The 15478-nt window shown below is 39.0% G+C and overlaps 2 protein-coding genes across 2 annotated transcripts in view; one reads left to right on the top strand and one right to left on the bottom strand.

Moving 5' to 3' along the window:
• The window catches only part of LOC119426815 (SCO-spondin-like), a 224330-nt gene that overhangs the window by 206523 nt on the left and 2329 nt on the right, over positions 1–15478 (bottom strand). The window lies entirely within an intron of this gene.
• The window catches only part of aoc1 (amine oxidase copper containing 1), a 16005-nt gene continuing 11986 nt past the window's right edge, over positions 11460–15478 (top strand). The window contains exon 1 of the mRNA XM_037694220.1: positions 11460–11569. The gene's annotated coding sequence lies outside the window, so the exon portion shown is untranslated. The remainder of the gene's footprint in view (positions 11570–15478) is intronic.

Here is a 15478-nt window from a genome sequence, read left to right as displayed (position 1 = left end):
AAGGACATATAAAATGTTTGACCCAAGTCATACAGTTAAAGGGAAATGGTACGAAATACTAATGAAGTGAATTTATACTTTTGATTTTGAAGCAAGTAATAAAACTGCCTAAAAAAATTCTAACTCTCATTATTCTGGCATTTCGCAAATAGAAAAAAACTTTGGTAATCATAATTGACCTAAAACAGGAAAAGTTTATTCTGACTTCACATCAGATAGTGTGAAAAATAAATGCATATGTGTCTTTTTAAATAGTGTATGTAAACTTTGTGTATATATATATATATATATATATATATATATATATATATATATATATATATATATATATATATATATATATATGGCTGTCAGGTGAAGAGTTAGACAGGACCAGTGAAACCAAACAAATAGTGAAAATAATAAATGAAAATCATTAATATAGATAAATAATTTCTAAACAAATGTGAAAAGTGCTTTTGCTCATAATGCCCAACTGTTCTGAATAACAACAATAGGAGTTACTTAACAGAGTATTTTAGTGGAAGACAATGTGTTTGCTACAAGTTTTTAAATACATTAAATTTGTTTTAAAGTAATTTGTCAGTAAATTAACAAACCGAATAATTCCTGGAAAGCCATTATTTAAAGATTGATTCACAAGAGTCCCAACTAAGTTTACTGCAATAAGTTCCTTTTTCACCAGCTTCATTATAAAATTTACAACATCTTCTTTATCATTTTACACTGAATGATGCTCACCCTGCTTTTGTCACAGTCTGCAGACCAAGGAAAAACAGAAGTGAGAGTTGCATCGTGTTCAGCCTAAAGCTTGTGTCCATATGTTCTGTAAACAGATGCAAACATGTTTTCTTATTTTGCAGTTTTCGTCACTGATGCAAAAATCGCATAATCAGTCATGAATCATGCAGCTTTGTTAAAAATAATTTACTAGCATTTTAGGAGATTACACAAAACAAGAGGTTTACAAAAACAGGACTAGTCTGATTGTTAGTGACTGGATTTAATTTCACATTATAATTATTGAAGTTTTATAATTTTTTTTTTTTTACTTTGACAGAAATGTGCTCACCTCTGTTGTGCTTTAGGAACATACTTCATGAAAAATTGTATCCTTTTGGCTTTGTGACGTCTCCTGGATTTTGTCTTGACGTTTGTCTTTTCGTAGTTCTTCCCTGCGCTGGGCAGCAGAACCCATGAAGTAACTTCATGGACGTGGTGGTGTTGGGTTTTAAATGCAGGGGTGACTCATGGCATTTGAACCTGTTGCTATTGGATGTAAGTGGTAAGGTAACAGCTGAGAAGGCAGGCATTGGTTACTGGGCCTGTGACCTAAACATCCTCTGAATCTGTACCATCATTACTGGTGCTGGTGCCTCAAAGACCAAAAAAACGTTTATCTGAGCTTAATCCTGTAAAGCCAGGCATTTCGGGAAGGATGATGGGGTTGTTTATTCAATGAGACATGAGGGCTCAAAGCTTTTGTACTCACCAATTTCCTGAGTCTGACCTTGTGCATGTAAGAAAGGAGGCTCAAACACAGCTGTTGCCACAATATAGTCAGGCACCTGAAGGAAAGAAAGGAGAAGTTACAAGAAGGTTTCCATAATGAAACAGGCAGCACAGTGTGTCAAATCTGATGTCTTTACTTTACATACATGCACACAAATTGAACTAATTTGTTTTTTAATAATTTAGGTCACGCAGTTTGATTTTAACGTTTCAGAGAAGTGGATGTGAAACTGAGATAGAAGAAACAAGCGTCACAGTCCACAGCTGTATTATTGATTATATAAGGGTGTAATTGTGCTAGTACTTTGTGAAAATGCTAAAGTCAATATATTATCACAGTGACAAACATAAAGTGTATAAAATAACTATATGTAGCATCAGAGATAAGTACCTAGTGCTAAAATGTAATATTTAGTTGTTAACACAAAGTACAAACATAGAATGACAAACAAATCTGGTTCAGGTAAACTCTGATTATTCTTTGTAGAGATCTAGTATAGAGCTGTGTGAATGGGTAAATGAGGCACAGATTGTTGTATAAAGTGCTTTGAGTATCTTGATAAGATAAAAAGGTGCTATATAAGTACAGTCCATTTAAAGATAATATTGTTTTTATATTTATATATAGAAATAAACCTTTGTTGAATCAGCTTGAATTGACATTATGTTACATTATGTATTTTTTGTATCATATTTAGGTGGTTAAATGTCAACCAGATGTGATTCTAACTCAAAATGTCACCAAAGCCCATCTCCGACTGCAGACTCATTGAAATTTACTTCCTGCTGGACTGACAGGCTGTTTTTTTTTTTTTTTAATGTTGAACTAAAACCCGTGTTTCTAGTGTGTGAACAGATTTACACTTTGTTAAATAAATAGGGTTTTCAGATGTGCCTACAGAAAACTGTTTGTGTCTGTTAGTCCATAAGCTGTTAGTCTGACACTTAAAGGAAGTTCAGCAAAAAAATGTTATTAAACTGATGCATTTAGATTTCCTTATTGTATATAAAAATACTCTGTAAAAATGATTGCTCGTTTAATACAGTGCAGTATAAATGCATTGTAAATGTCCTGATGCATGCTCAATAATCAAATGTAAATGTCATTACCAATTAGAGTGAAGCTGTTTAAACTTGTATTATCATTAGTTGAGAAGAAATTTTAAAAGGTATGCACTCTTATCAATTTCTTAAAGGGATACCTGATTAGTTGGTTTAATCAATTTTTGGAAATTAATGTCACACGGACATGGCCACATTATGTACAATGCAATGTATGGACAGGTCACACTGGAGCAAGCTCCATCTAACGTGAATATAAGTTTTGGACACTGTCTAAAGTTCAGCCCTTTTAATTTGAATTGGAGTATGTTTAACAGAGAAAGGATTTCAGAAATTACTCATTTTGCAACAGAAAATTATGAAGACGGAATGGATGAAGAGGAGTCAGACTGAAGAACTGGTTTTTGTTCTGTTGCTTGCAAAGAGAAAACTTGTACAGTACTGCTAAAGCTTCACTTTCTGTCACAAGCTGTTTACGACAAGCACAGGGATCCAATCGTATTTTCCTAACACAACTTTCACAACGTTTGGCAGCACATCGGCCTAGTGGTTAGCACTGATGATCCACAGCAAGAAGGACCTGGGTTCAATCCCCAGATTGGACTAAGGGTCCTTCTGTGTTGAGTTTGCATGTTTTCCTCGTGTTTGCATGAGTTTTCCCTGGGTACTTCCACATTTCTTCCACAGTCCAAAAACATGCATGTTAGACTGCCTCAGGCACAGACCTCTCTTTCAATATAGATCTGTGATCTCAGTGGAATTTGCCTGGTTAAATAAAGGTTTCGTCAGGTCATCTGGACAGTTTATTTTTTTGTGCTGACACATTTCGCCTTTGATCCGGAAGGCTTCATCAGTCAAGGAAACACACCACAAAACTGATTCTTCCCCGAACAGCTTACTCCAAAGTGGAACAAACCAGTTTTGCTTGTGATAAGATGGTCTCTTTGGTACGCCCCCTCCTCCATTGCCACCCCTCTTCCTTGTTGACAGTCGTGTCAAACTGGTTGAAAACAACAAAGTCCATGCTCAATAATCCAGGTATACAATCCAACATTTTTCAGTAAAGTCATCTAGACATTTTTTTTTGTTGTGCTGAAACGTTTTGCCTTTGATCCGGAAGGCTTCATCAGTCAAAGAAACACACATAATAAATGTATATTAGAATTGTGCATTCCATATTTTATAATAATAAATATTTAAATATATTTTTGTCATTTTACACATCCATCCATTATCTGTTGCTTGTCCTAATTTGGTTTATAGACCAGATAAAATTTGATTCAACCCGTATGATGACTACATGACTTTGACTCAGACTAGTGATACCATGCTTCACCCTGGAGCCAGGTCTAGGGGGGAGTCTAGTGGCACATGCACATTATCTACATGAAGCCTTGAGGTAGAAGGCAGAGATCACTGAGAGAACTGTCAGTGGATTCATGTCAGCTTCATTCATGTATTACATAATCGGCTATTGAGCTAACAAGCTACACAACGAGGTGCCACAATAGGACCATGGACTCTGGTAAGAGCAGAGGATGGTGTGTGTGTATGTATGTGAACAAGATTTGATGTGTGGACACTGTAATTGTCGATAGCCACAGCTACCCTTAGCTTGAGCATGACTGTGAAGTGTAGACCCATCTACCTCCTGAGGGAGCAGTGCTCCCTAAACACGACCAACTCCATACCAATACGTAAAGTGTACAACCAGAGCAGTTAACACACTAGACAATATCTATTCAAACATCAACCTAAGCTACAGATCTAAACAGCTACCACATCTGGCACAGCTAATGAATCCTGCATACAGCCCTCTACAAAAGTATGCTCTTACAACCACAAGAACCATCACAACTTGGCCTGGTTATGCTTCTCAGCTGCAATATTTCTTTGACAGGACATTGACTGGACTACCTGGACTATTTTGAACATCTACATCTGGAATTATTCATGGACAGCGTTCTATGTTTTATCAAGACTTGCACAGATATTGTCAAAGAGAGTCCAGCACCTCATTAACTACAGGACCAGTCATGAAGTTGCTGGAGGTGACATGTCACTGACAGAGGGACACTTCTTTGTCTGTTTTGAGGTAGAGCCACCAGAGGTAGTCATTCCAAATGCAGCAGCTCACAGAGACTTCAACTCCATCTTCACAGTGGAGAATCATGAGGTGAGACACGCACTGAAGGCAGTCAACCCTAAGAAGGCCTTCGGACCTGACAATGTTCCTGGACATCTCTTGAGGAGTTTTGCAGGACAGTTGTCAGGGGTGTTCACAAAGATCTTTATCTTGTTTCTATCTCAAGCCACAGTTCCAACTTTTCTGAAGTCCTTCAGCATAGTCCCTCTACTCCCCAAAAAAGTCACCTATCACCTGCTTGATTGACTACAGGCTGGTAATGCTCACCCTAGCATTGAAGTGTTTTGAGAGACTGGTCTTCAGGTATATCTTGTCATTCATTTCTTCCACCTTCGACACAAACCAGTTTGTCTACAGGACTAACAGGTCAACTGAGGATGACATTGCTATTGCCAAATATGCTGCTATGTCCTACATGGAGCATTAGGGGATATAAGCATGTCTTCTCTTCATTGAATTTAGCTTTTGATTTAACACAATCCTCCCTGAAATACTTGTGTGTAAGCTCTCGGTTCTGGGATTTCCATACTCCATCTGTTTCTGGGTTAAGGACTTCCTGGCAAACCGTATAGAAAGGGTCACAGTTGACACACTCACTGTAAGACGCCAAGACAACAACTTGCTCCTGAACACAACTAAGACCAAGGAGCTTGTTGTGAATTTCAGGAGAAAAAAAAATCCAACCACTATACATCCAAGGGGACTGTGTGGAGATGGTGTCAGACTTCAGTTTCTTCTGAGTCCATATCATGGAGAACCTGACCTGGGGTGTGAACACAGCAGAGCTGGTGATGAAGCTCCAGCAGAGACTTGATTTCCTGAGAGTTAAAAAAATATTTCTCAAAGACTGCTAATGTCCTTCTATGATTGCTCTATCTTGTGCTACTGCCTGTGTGTGGTTCTCCCGCTGCACATCAGCACAGAGGAAAACAATTCAGGGGATCATTAAGACTGTCCTGAAGATCATTGGATGCTCTTTAACATCTCTTGAAGAATTGTGCAGCTTCCACTACCTCAGGAATGTCATGAATATTTTATAAGGCTCTTCGCCCACAGTTGACATCATATTCCAACTATGGTCATCAGGGAGGAGGTATAGGAGCATTAATACATGGACAAATAGACCAAAAAAAGCTTTTACCCCACAGCCACCAGAACATTAAATGGCACGTAGCACCTTCAGTGCAATGTAGGTGCAATAATTTCTTCATGTTGTAGGGGAACACCACCTCATAAAAAGAACACCACCTCAGAAAAGAACACCTCATCTCAGAAAACAGTTCATCTCAGCTTAAACAGAAAAAGAGTTCACCTCATCTCAAACAAACATCATTCGTGTGTTTTGTGTTTAAACTGTTTAAAATAAGTCCAAAAAAGTTCAATCTGGTCCTCTGGACATTCAAAAAAAAAAATAAAAAATAAAATATAGAAACGTTTCGTCTCTCATCCAAGAGACTTCCTCAGTCTGAGGTGCTGTTGGAATAATCCAGGGGGCGTACTAGAGTCATATGTTAAACCACGATATCAATGTCTCTAGAAGTGCTCACTGATGACACAATAAATCGGTGCAGATCGGATGATGTATCACTGACATAACTGTAAGAATAATGTAGAGGTTGATGTGGAGGCTATTGGCCACATCACCGATTCCTGTTCAAGGGGTGGATAATGATTAATCATAGTGATGTTGGTACAACTCGGCTGAAATCTGTGCAATTTAGAGCCAAACATATTTCAACAGCGTCACTTCTTAATTTGTCATGCCACCACGCTCACATCCTCCAGCTAAAACTGTTTGTAATTTAAATCAAGTCAGATCAACTTGTTATATGTCTTCTAACACAGGATCATCCTGATTAGGTTAAGGGTGTCGGAGAGGGAGCATTCCAAGAAAAAAAGTGAATTCTTGTTCTGAGGGGGTGGGGCTTTGATGACATCAGAATATGACCACAGAGAATCGTCAGGCATCCAACAGGGATGACTCATGCCAATTTTGGTGCATTTCAGTCTTTTAATGTGAAAGTTATAGCATTTGAAAATTAACGGCGTGAAGTGCAACTTTGAGGCCTGGCCTCACCCCTTTAACATCTCTGAAAATGCAAGCTTTTCATAACTTTTACTTCCCAATCTGATAAGGATAAAATGGCCATGCTTTCTACAGTTGCAGCTTTGTGCATTCCACCCATCTTTCGGACGACTGTACGTACATATTCGCGTTGTATCTCGGTGTAATGCCAATAAAGTTTATTCTTATTCTGATGTTTTAAGGGCATCTTAACCAAGTTGGAAGGCAATCTTTCAAAATCCCTAGGATGAGTTTGTTAAAACTCGCAATTAGAAACGCCCCAAAATGAACCTTTGACCCAAAATGGCCAACTTCCTGTTGAGTTTGGACCAGGGCTCCAAGAGAGTTTTTCATAGGTCCTGAGAAGATACAGATGTTTGCCAAGCTTCAGAATTATCTGTCATAAATTGGCTTGGGGCTGAGGTTTTAAAATATTCAAAGGGGCGCTGTGGAGGCTATTGGCCATTTATCATGGATTCTTGTTCAAGGGGTGAATAATGATCGATCATACTAATTTTTGTACACCTCGACTCAAATCTGTGGAATTTAGAGCCAAATGTATAGCGACGTTTTTACGTCTTTCTTTGCCACGCCGCGCCGCCCACATGCTCCACCCAAAACTGTCAGTGTTGTAAAGCAAGTTACACCAACATGTCTTCGGTCACTGGACACACTATCATGCTGATTCCATCACAGGGGTCAGATAGGTACCGTTAAACGTAAAACTTTACACTTCCTGTTGTCAGGGGTCGTAGCTTAAGTGATGTCATGATTTGACCATTCAGTCTTGCAGGGGACCAGATGTGGATCAATCACTGAAGGTTTCATGTCTCAGACAGTTTTCGTGTAGGAGCTATTAGCGTTTTGTTTTTCATGGCGAGATGTCAAATTTGAGGTCTGGCCCTGCCCCTTCATCATGCTCCAAAATGCACCGTTTCTATAACTTTTGGTCTCCCATGCCTTTTGACTAAAATGGCCAAGTTTGAAATCGATTGAGCGAAATACCTATGAGGAGTTCGTTTAAATGTGGAGGCTGTAAAACGCCAAAAAGGTGTAAAAATTGGGACGGCATTCCAAAATGGCCTCCTTCCTGTTTATCGTACAACGTTGGTGCCAGAGGGTGTTCTGTGCATCTTGGGAAATTGGACAAATGTACCAAATTTCATGCTTCTATGACAAACTAAGGTTAACGCGGAGGGTATTTAAAAAATTTCCAGGTGGCGCTCTTGAGCCATTTATGTTGCGATTTTTGCGACGCCCTTAAAATACGTAATTTTTTCACCAGTCCGCCAAATTTGGTGAGTTTTGGGATATGTTAAGGCCCACAAAAGGCCAATTCATTTGACGGAAAAATTGCTCGGGCCTAATGAACTGAACGATTACAATAGGCCTTTGCAGCGCTTCACTGCTTGGGCCTAACTACAAAAAGACACAGATTTTTTTTTTTTTTCAACAGTCAATCTTCTAAAAAACACAATTTTGCTTCTTTTCTTAGTTTATAAAAATGTATAAACATGCCTAAAATGCATAAATGTTAAATCTGAGTAGGCGAAAAATACAAAGAACAGAATAAAATAAATGAGTCCATGTGGGTTATATTGCATGCTTTACTTTGTGTTGAAACCTTTTCACTTTGTAATTTAAGATAAAAATCTTTAATGGTTAACTCAAATTTGTACTTTTCACTCTAACCCCATAAAGGGACATACAGGGACAAAGTTCACTCTTGTAATGACTAACAAAAGTTGTAAAAAAGAAATCATGCTGAACAAAATGTTTTGTTTTTCAAGAACTAACAGACATTAGATGCACACAATTCTAAACGGTACTATGGAAATGAAGACACAGAAGGGAGTATCTAAATCTGGTTCTTACATTTTTTAAAGAACTGTTCTGTTGTTAAAGCCACGTGAAGATTATTTGTTACCACAAAAGAACATCTCTGATGATAATGATGATGATGATTATTGGCTGATATAGGCTTAGACTGCTGGAGGACAAACTGACCACATTTCTTCACTTTACTACTGTCTTTACTTACTCTGCTCAACCTGTTTTATATTTGAACTTATTTTTTCTATCCTTGACGTGTTTTTGTCTATCAGGTACACCTGGACCTATATCTGGACCTACCATTCTGTGTTCGTCTGTCTCTCCTTCCTGTCCTCTCAAACCCAGGCAGTCAAAGCAGATGGCCGCTTGTCCTGAGCCTGGTTCTACTGGAGGTTTCTTCCAGTTAAAAGGGAGTTTTTCCTCTTTCCACTGTTGCCACTATGCTTGCTCAGGATGGGAGACTTTGATGAAGTGAAGATTCAACAAGTCTGCTGGCTTCCTTAGATAGAAAACTTTACTAACTGGCTTTTCTATGTATGTGAATGTTCCTGTTCAGTGCCGAGACAACTTTTTGTAAAATGGTGCTATACAAATAAACTGAATTTAATTTAATTTAATTGATTATGATGATGTTTGTGGGCAGCACGGTGGCACAACTGGTAGAGCTGCTGCCTCTCAGCGAGCAGGTCCTTGGTTCAAACCCCGGTCCAGGGACCTTTCTTGGTGGAGTTTGCATGTTCTCTCCGTGCATGCGTGGGTTTTCTCCGGGTGCTCCAGTTTCCTCCCACAGACCAAAAACATGCATGTTAGGCTGATTGGTAACTCTAAACTGTCCCTGGGTGTGAGTGAGAGAGTGAATGGTTGTTTGTCTCGTTTGTCTCTATGTGTCCCTGTGATGGACTTGCGACCCGTCCAGGGTGTACCCCGCCCCTCGCACAGTGATTGCTGGACATGGGCACCAGCGACCCCCGTGACCCAAAATGGAATAAGCGGGTAAAGATAATGAATGGATGGATGATGATGTTTGTAGTTTGTAGTCGAGCATGTGCAATATGCGGTACTCTTGTTGGATTTGGCCAGTTTCTAAAGACAAATGTTAACAATGATATTTTATCATGTCTCTGTGTGTATGTTTTTGTTTGTCTGACATGTTATTATACTGTATTTCTCATGAACAGCTGGACAAATTTCAATAAAACTTTCAAAGAGATCAGTATATGGACATTTATAGTTGATTAGCTTTTGAAGTCAACCAGTTCAAAATTATTGCCACAGCCAACTGATCCAAGGACAGACCAGCTGGCTATAACTTAGTGAAATTTACAGATCTTGCAAACATTTTATGTGTAAGTAGCTGAGCATAATCCCAAACACATACTGTTTTTTCTGCTGTACACTTCGCACCACCCAATAAGTCGCATCAGCCCAAATATGTATAATGAAGTGGAAAAATCCATAAATATGTCACTTTGCCGTATATGTTGCATCTATTATGCATCACCACTGACAAACTGACAATTTTGGGGGAGTGGTGGCGCAGAGGTTAGAGAGGTGGGCCTGTGATCCGAAGATCGCCGGTTCACGCCCCGGCCCCGACAACATCCAAATTGCGGGTGGGGTAGGTGAAACACCCACACTTGCCCCCACCCTCATTCGCCCCACTCTGGGCCCATGAGCAAGGCCCTTAACCCCCACCATGTGCTCCCTAAACAGGTCTCTCTTGAAAATGAGTTCTCGTGGCTCAATGAGACTAACCTGGATAAATAAAGGCTAAATGAAAAAAAAATGAAAAAATCTGGAAATGTGGGCTGGTGTTGAGCCAAAAATCGATTGGCTGCACAGGAGAGTGCACGCAAAGATTTTAACAAGAATTTAACAAGATTAACATTTGAAAATAATTATTTGTTAGCTTGACTTTATAGTAAAGGTGTGTCTCAGTCTAACTTTTCCTTAATAAATGCACTTTGACGGTCAAAACAGCTGCATTTTCTAAAGCCGATATGCGGAAACATTAACGCGCAGAGGGTGACTCATTGCCCATTTCTTCAAAATTTAACAAGATAACCACCTAAAAACAATTGTGTGTTTGCTCGACTTTATAGTAAACATGTGTCTCTGTTGAACTGTTACTTAATAAATGCACTTCAGTGGTCAAATCAGCTGCATTTCACCGGGGCTGTGCAGCAAAATGAAGCTGAATTGACGGCTGCTCCAGGCAGATGACGGTGGCAGGCTAGGGCAAGACTATTGTGTCATTAATAACCACTTTTACCTATTACATAATACAATGGCATGCCATACACCTCGAGTGCCATCTAACGGCTGAAAATGGTAGTGTTCAATATTTTCAGTCAGAATGAATGAAAACGGTCATATCTCAGCCAAAAATTGGTTTATAAATATGAAAAAAATCCATAAATATGTTGCCTTGGTGTCTAAGTTGTAGGTCATGCAAATTATGCAAAAAAAAAAGTGACTTATAGGGTGAATAATACGGTACTCAACAGATCTTTGTTTTAATTGCAGATCTTGCAATATCACATGGGTTACATGATTTACAAGGTTTGACCAAATGAACTAAAACTGGCATGAAATGTTGCAGGTCATATGCATCCCATGAAGGAATGCAAAATCTTTTTGTACTTTGTAACATTTTACAACTTATTTATCTATTAGGTTTCTTCCTTTCATTTTATCCAGAAGACTTCAACACTTGTATTGTTAGAAGGTCCAAGAGGAGTATGTTTTTATTGCCCTTTGACAGACCAGTGATTAGTTTATCACTTTTACTGCTCAGTGTTGGCCAATCAGCCGATTTTTGCAAAGAAGGAGATTAGACGCACAGTGAGCAGCGCTGAATTGTACTCTGTTGGTATGAACACTGACTGCTGAAGTTGGACGACTGAACCAGTTTGCCTTTTTAATCTTTTTGAGGCAAAAGACAACTGCAGGTACAGTAGCTTTGTGTTTTTGTTGTTTATATAACCAATCTCTGTATCTTTCCAACCTAATTTAAAACCTAAAAATGAAGCTCTCGTGAGGTCGTCTTACATAAAAATATTACAGTCTCCTCTAGAGTGGCAGCTTTTTATTTAGAAATATTTTCTAAATAGATATATTTCAGATAGATTTTAACAGATTACGATACAAAGAAGGGTCTTTATTGTCAGTCAATAATTATTGTTTTTAAAGAAATGCATATTTTTAACATGCACATCTACCTAAGTCTGTATAAAGATTTGTTTCATTCACATGACATATGAGGTGAAACAAAAATAGTTACCCAGGTCTTAATTAAGTATAATAATTATAATACACTTTTAAAAAATAAATACCAATAATAAATGATTATTTTTTTTTTTTTTAAAGATTACAACAGCTGTAGCTATTGGAAGAGACAATGCTGCGACTTATCAGGAAGGTCAGAGAGCTCCGAGTACAAAAGTCAGCTTCAGGGTAGAAGCTGTTCCTCAGTCTAGCAGTCCTGATGTTCCACATTCTTCTATCTGAGGGGAGAAGTGTGAAAAAGGTGTGTGCAGGGCAGGTGGGGTCCCTTATGATGCACGTTGCCCTTATCTTACATCTGAAGGTGTAAAGATCTATGGTGGTGGGAAGTGTGGCTTCCACAACCTTCTGAGCAGCTATTACTACACTGTGCAGAGACTTCTTGCCACAGAGCAGCAGCGATGCTATTCAGTGATGCAGGAGTATACAGTAGGATGCTTTCCACTATTTTTCATTCAACCTTTATTTATACTGGTTAGTCTCATTGAGTCACAAAGACTCATTTACAAGAGAGACTTATTTAGCCAGACAACAATAAACTATAGTATAGTAAAAATGCAATAAAAATAAAAGTAGTGTTATAAAACAATAACTCAAGGTGCCATAAACAAAAGGTAAAATACTAAAAACAAGAACATACAGTCAAACAGTTTTCAGTCAGGTCATCTGGACAGTTTCTTTTTTTGCTGAAACGTTTCACCTTCAATCCAGAAGGCTTCATCAGTCAAGGAAACACACAACACAAAACTGATTCTTCACCCAAACAGCTTACTCCAAAGTGGAGAAAACCAGTTATGTTGGTGCTAAGATGGTGTCTTTGGCACGCCCCCTCCTGTGGTACCGGCCCTCTTCCTCGTCGACAGTCAGGTCAAACTGGTTCAAAACCAAAACAGTCCATGCTCAATAATTCAGGTAGACAATCCAACAATTGTTGCTATTGTTGGATTGTCTACTATTGGATTATTGAGCATGGACTGTTTTAAGAACATACAGTATTTGCTTTGATGTTTCTATTGACCATAGCAAATGTTTAAAATGTCCTAAAGATATAAAGGTGGAGAGCTTCAATTCCTGTTAGGTGTTCCAGGTTACAGGAGCAGAGTAAGAAAAGGCAGTTTTGCCAAGTTCAGAGTCAGAGTCAGAGTTTCTTTATTGTCGTTCGCACGTCATGTGGTACATGCACTAGTACAAGTGTATTAGTACAAGTACTAATAGCATAAAAAACAAAACGTCGAACAGCAGCACGAACATGAGTCTGTGTGAGCAGTTGAGCATGAATGAACACAGCAGCATGAAACAGATCAGCAGCAACATGATGTGATTTTTCACAGTCTGCATTGAGGGAACGCTGCAGGTAACAATGTCCTGAGAGCACAAGCTGTAACTGCATTGACGACGTGACGTGGGAGGAGATATAAGGTAGCAGACTAAGGAGTGATTTATGAATGAAAATTAATCCATGTCAGAGCCTACATGTAGATAATGATGATCAACTGACTAGTACAGAGTGGACGAGTGATGAGTACGGTAGTTACAACCAGTTATGAATCTTAGCGCACCATAGCAGTATCCAACATCTGCAAGGAGCTGGCAGGAGCATTCATGTAAATAATGTCACTATAATCAATGGCTTTTGGAAAAGTAGTGGTTACAAGGCATTTTTGGCAGTCAAAGTTAAGCGAGATCTATTTCTGAAAATGAAACCCAGTACACTATGAATGGTTGAGATAGGAGGAAGAGTTGCTGGCACCGACTTTCTGTTGAAAAACAATATCCCTTTGGTTTTATCAGCATTTAGCACCAGTTGGAGATGGAATACGTCTGAGTGAATAATGTCAAATGCAGACTGTAGAAGCTGGAAAACCTTGGCAAAGGTGTTAGCTCAACAATAAACAATTGCATCATCAACATAGAGATGCAAGGATGTGTCAGGAATGTTTTGACCTACATTATTTATATAAATAATAATAAAAAGAGTGGTTTCTAAAACTGAAACTTGTGGCATGCCATTAGTGACTGTTAGGCAGCTAGATGAAGTACCATTATGTTGAACACATTGCCTCGGACCTGAGAGGTAGTTGGAGAACCAACCAACAGTGTCATATGAGAAGCCAGTGTCTGAGAGATTAGGCATAAGATGTCATGATCTACAGTGTTAAAGGCTTTGGACAGGTCTAAGTAAAGTGCAGCACAGTAATCCTTAGCATCTAGTGCTTCATCAACAGCATTAAAAACATTTAGCAAAGTAGTCATTGTGCTGCATTTTTTCCTGAAGCCAGATTGGTGGAAAGATATAATATTAAATAGTCCAAAAACTTCTTGACTTGAGTGTTTATCCGGTTTTCTAAAACCTTAAGTAAAATAGAGAGTTTGGAGATTGGTTGATAATTGTTCAAAATAGTGGGGTCTCCTCCCTTCAATAATGGTAGTACAAAAACTGTTTTCCACACATTAAATTCAATTCAAAAATACTTTATTAATCCCCAAGGGAAATTAAATGTGGTTGTAACTCATCATACTGGTTTCTAAAGAGTTGTTATAGATGCTGGTGGCTGTGGGCAGGAAGGATCTTTTGTAGCTATCTGTCCTACAGCAGATCTGAAGAAGCCTCTGACTGAGGACACTCTGTTGTTGTATGACAGTCTGATGAAGAGGATGCTGAGAATTGTCTATAATGTTCTTCATTTTATGAAGAATCCTTCTTTGTACAATCATCTCCAAATGCTGGTGAAGATTCTCAGTCATCCAGGACATGATGAATTCAAAAAGCGTTCAATACAAAAACAACTGGACTTTATTTGTAACAGAAGACGTTTCATCATAAATCATCTCCAAAGATTCTAGAGGAGTCCCCAGAACTCAGCCAGCCTTCTTTATGAGTTTGTTGATCTTTTTAAGGTCACTTGTTCTGGTGCTGCTCCCCCAGCAGATGATGGCAGAAGAGATAGTGCTCTCTACAATAGACATTTCTTTTTGGAAAAAATTGCGACCACCAGGGCTCTCATTTCCCCTCCAACTCATGACCCATCCATCCCACCTCAATCTGTAGCTCCTTTTGACCATTTTGAACCCATCACTCTATCTTCTCTAGAGCAGGTCATGTGCAACTTGAAAGCATCTGAAACTGCCCTACTGAAGGTCTTTAACAACATCTTCAGATTCACAGATACCGGTGATTCTGTGCTGCTTGTCCTGTTGGACCTCACAGACGCCTTTGACACTATTGACCATGAGATCCTCATTGCTAGGTTGGAGCAGTGGGTGGGCGTCACAGGATCAACCCTCAATTGGTTCAGATCTTACCTCACTGACAGATCCTTTTGTGTCTCCATCAAGGATTTTAGTTCCACAGAGGCAGAGCTTAAATGGGGGGTCCCACAGGGGTCCATCCGGGGTCCCCTCCTATTCTCTTTATACCTGCTGCCGCTTGGTGCTATTTTCCAGAAACACAACATGCCCTTCCACTTCTATGCCAATGACTGTCAAATTTACTTCCCCCTAAGACACATTGGTACATGCTCTATTCAACCGCTGCTCAACTGCCTGGCTGACATCAGGGACTGGATGGCTTTAAA

Source organism: Nematolebias whitei, chromosome 20 (assembly GCF_014905685.2).
Source record: "Nematolebias whitei isolate Nwh7 chromosome 20, NemWhi1, whole genome shotgun sequence".
In the NCBI taxonomy this organism is placed as follows: Eukaryota; Metazoa; Chordata; class Actinopteri; order Cyprinodontiformes; family Rivulidae; genus Nematolebias; species Nematolebias whitei.
Note: the sequence above shows the minus strand (reverse complement) of the source record. Positions and strands in the feature narration are given on the sequence as shown.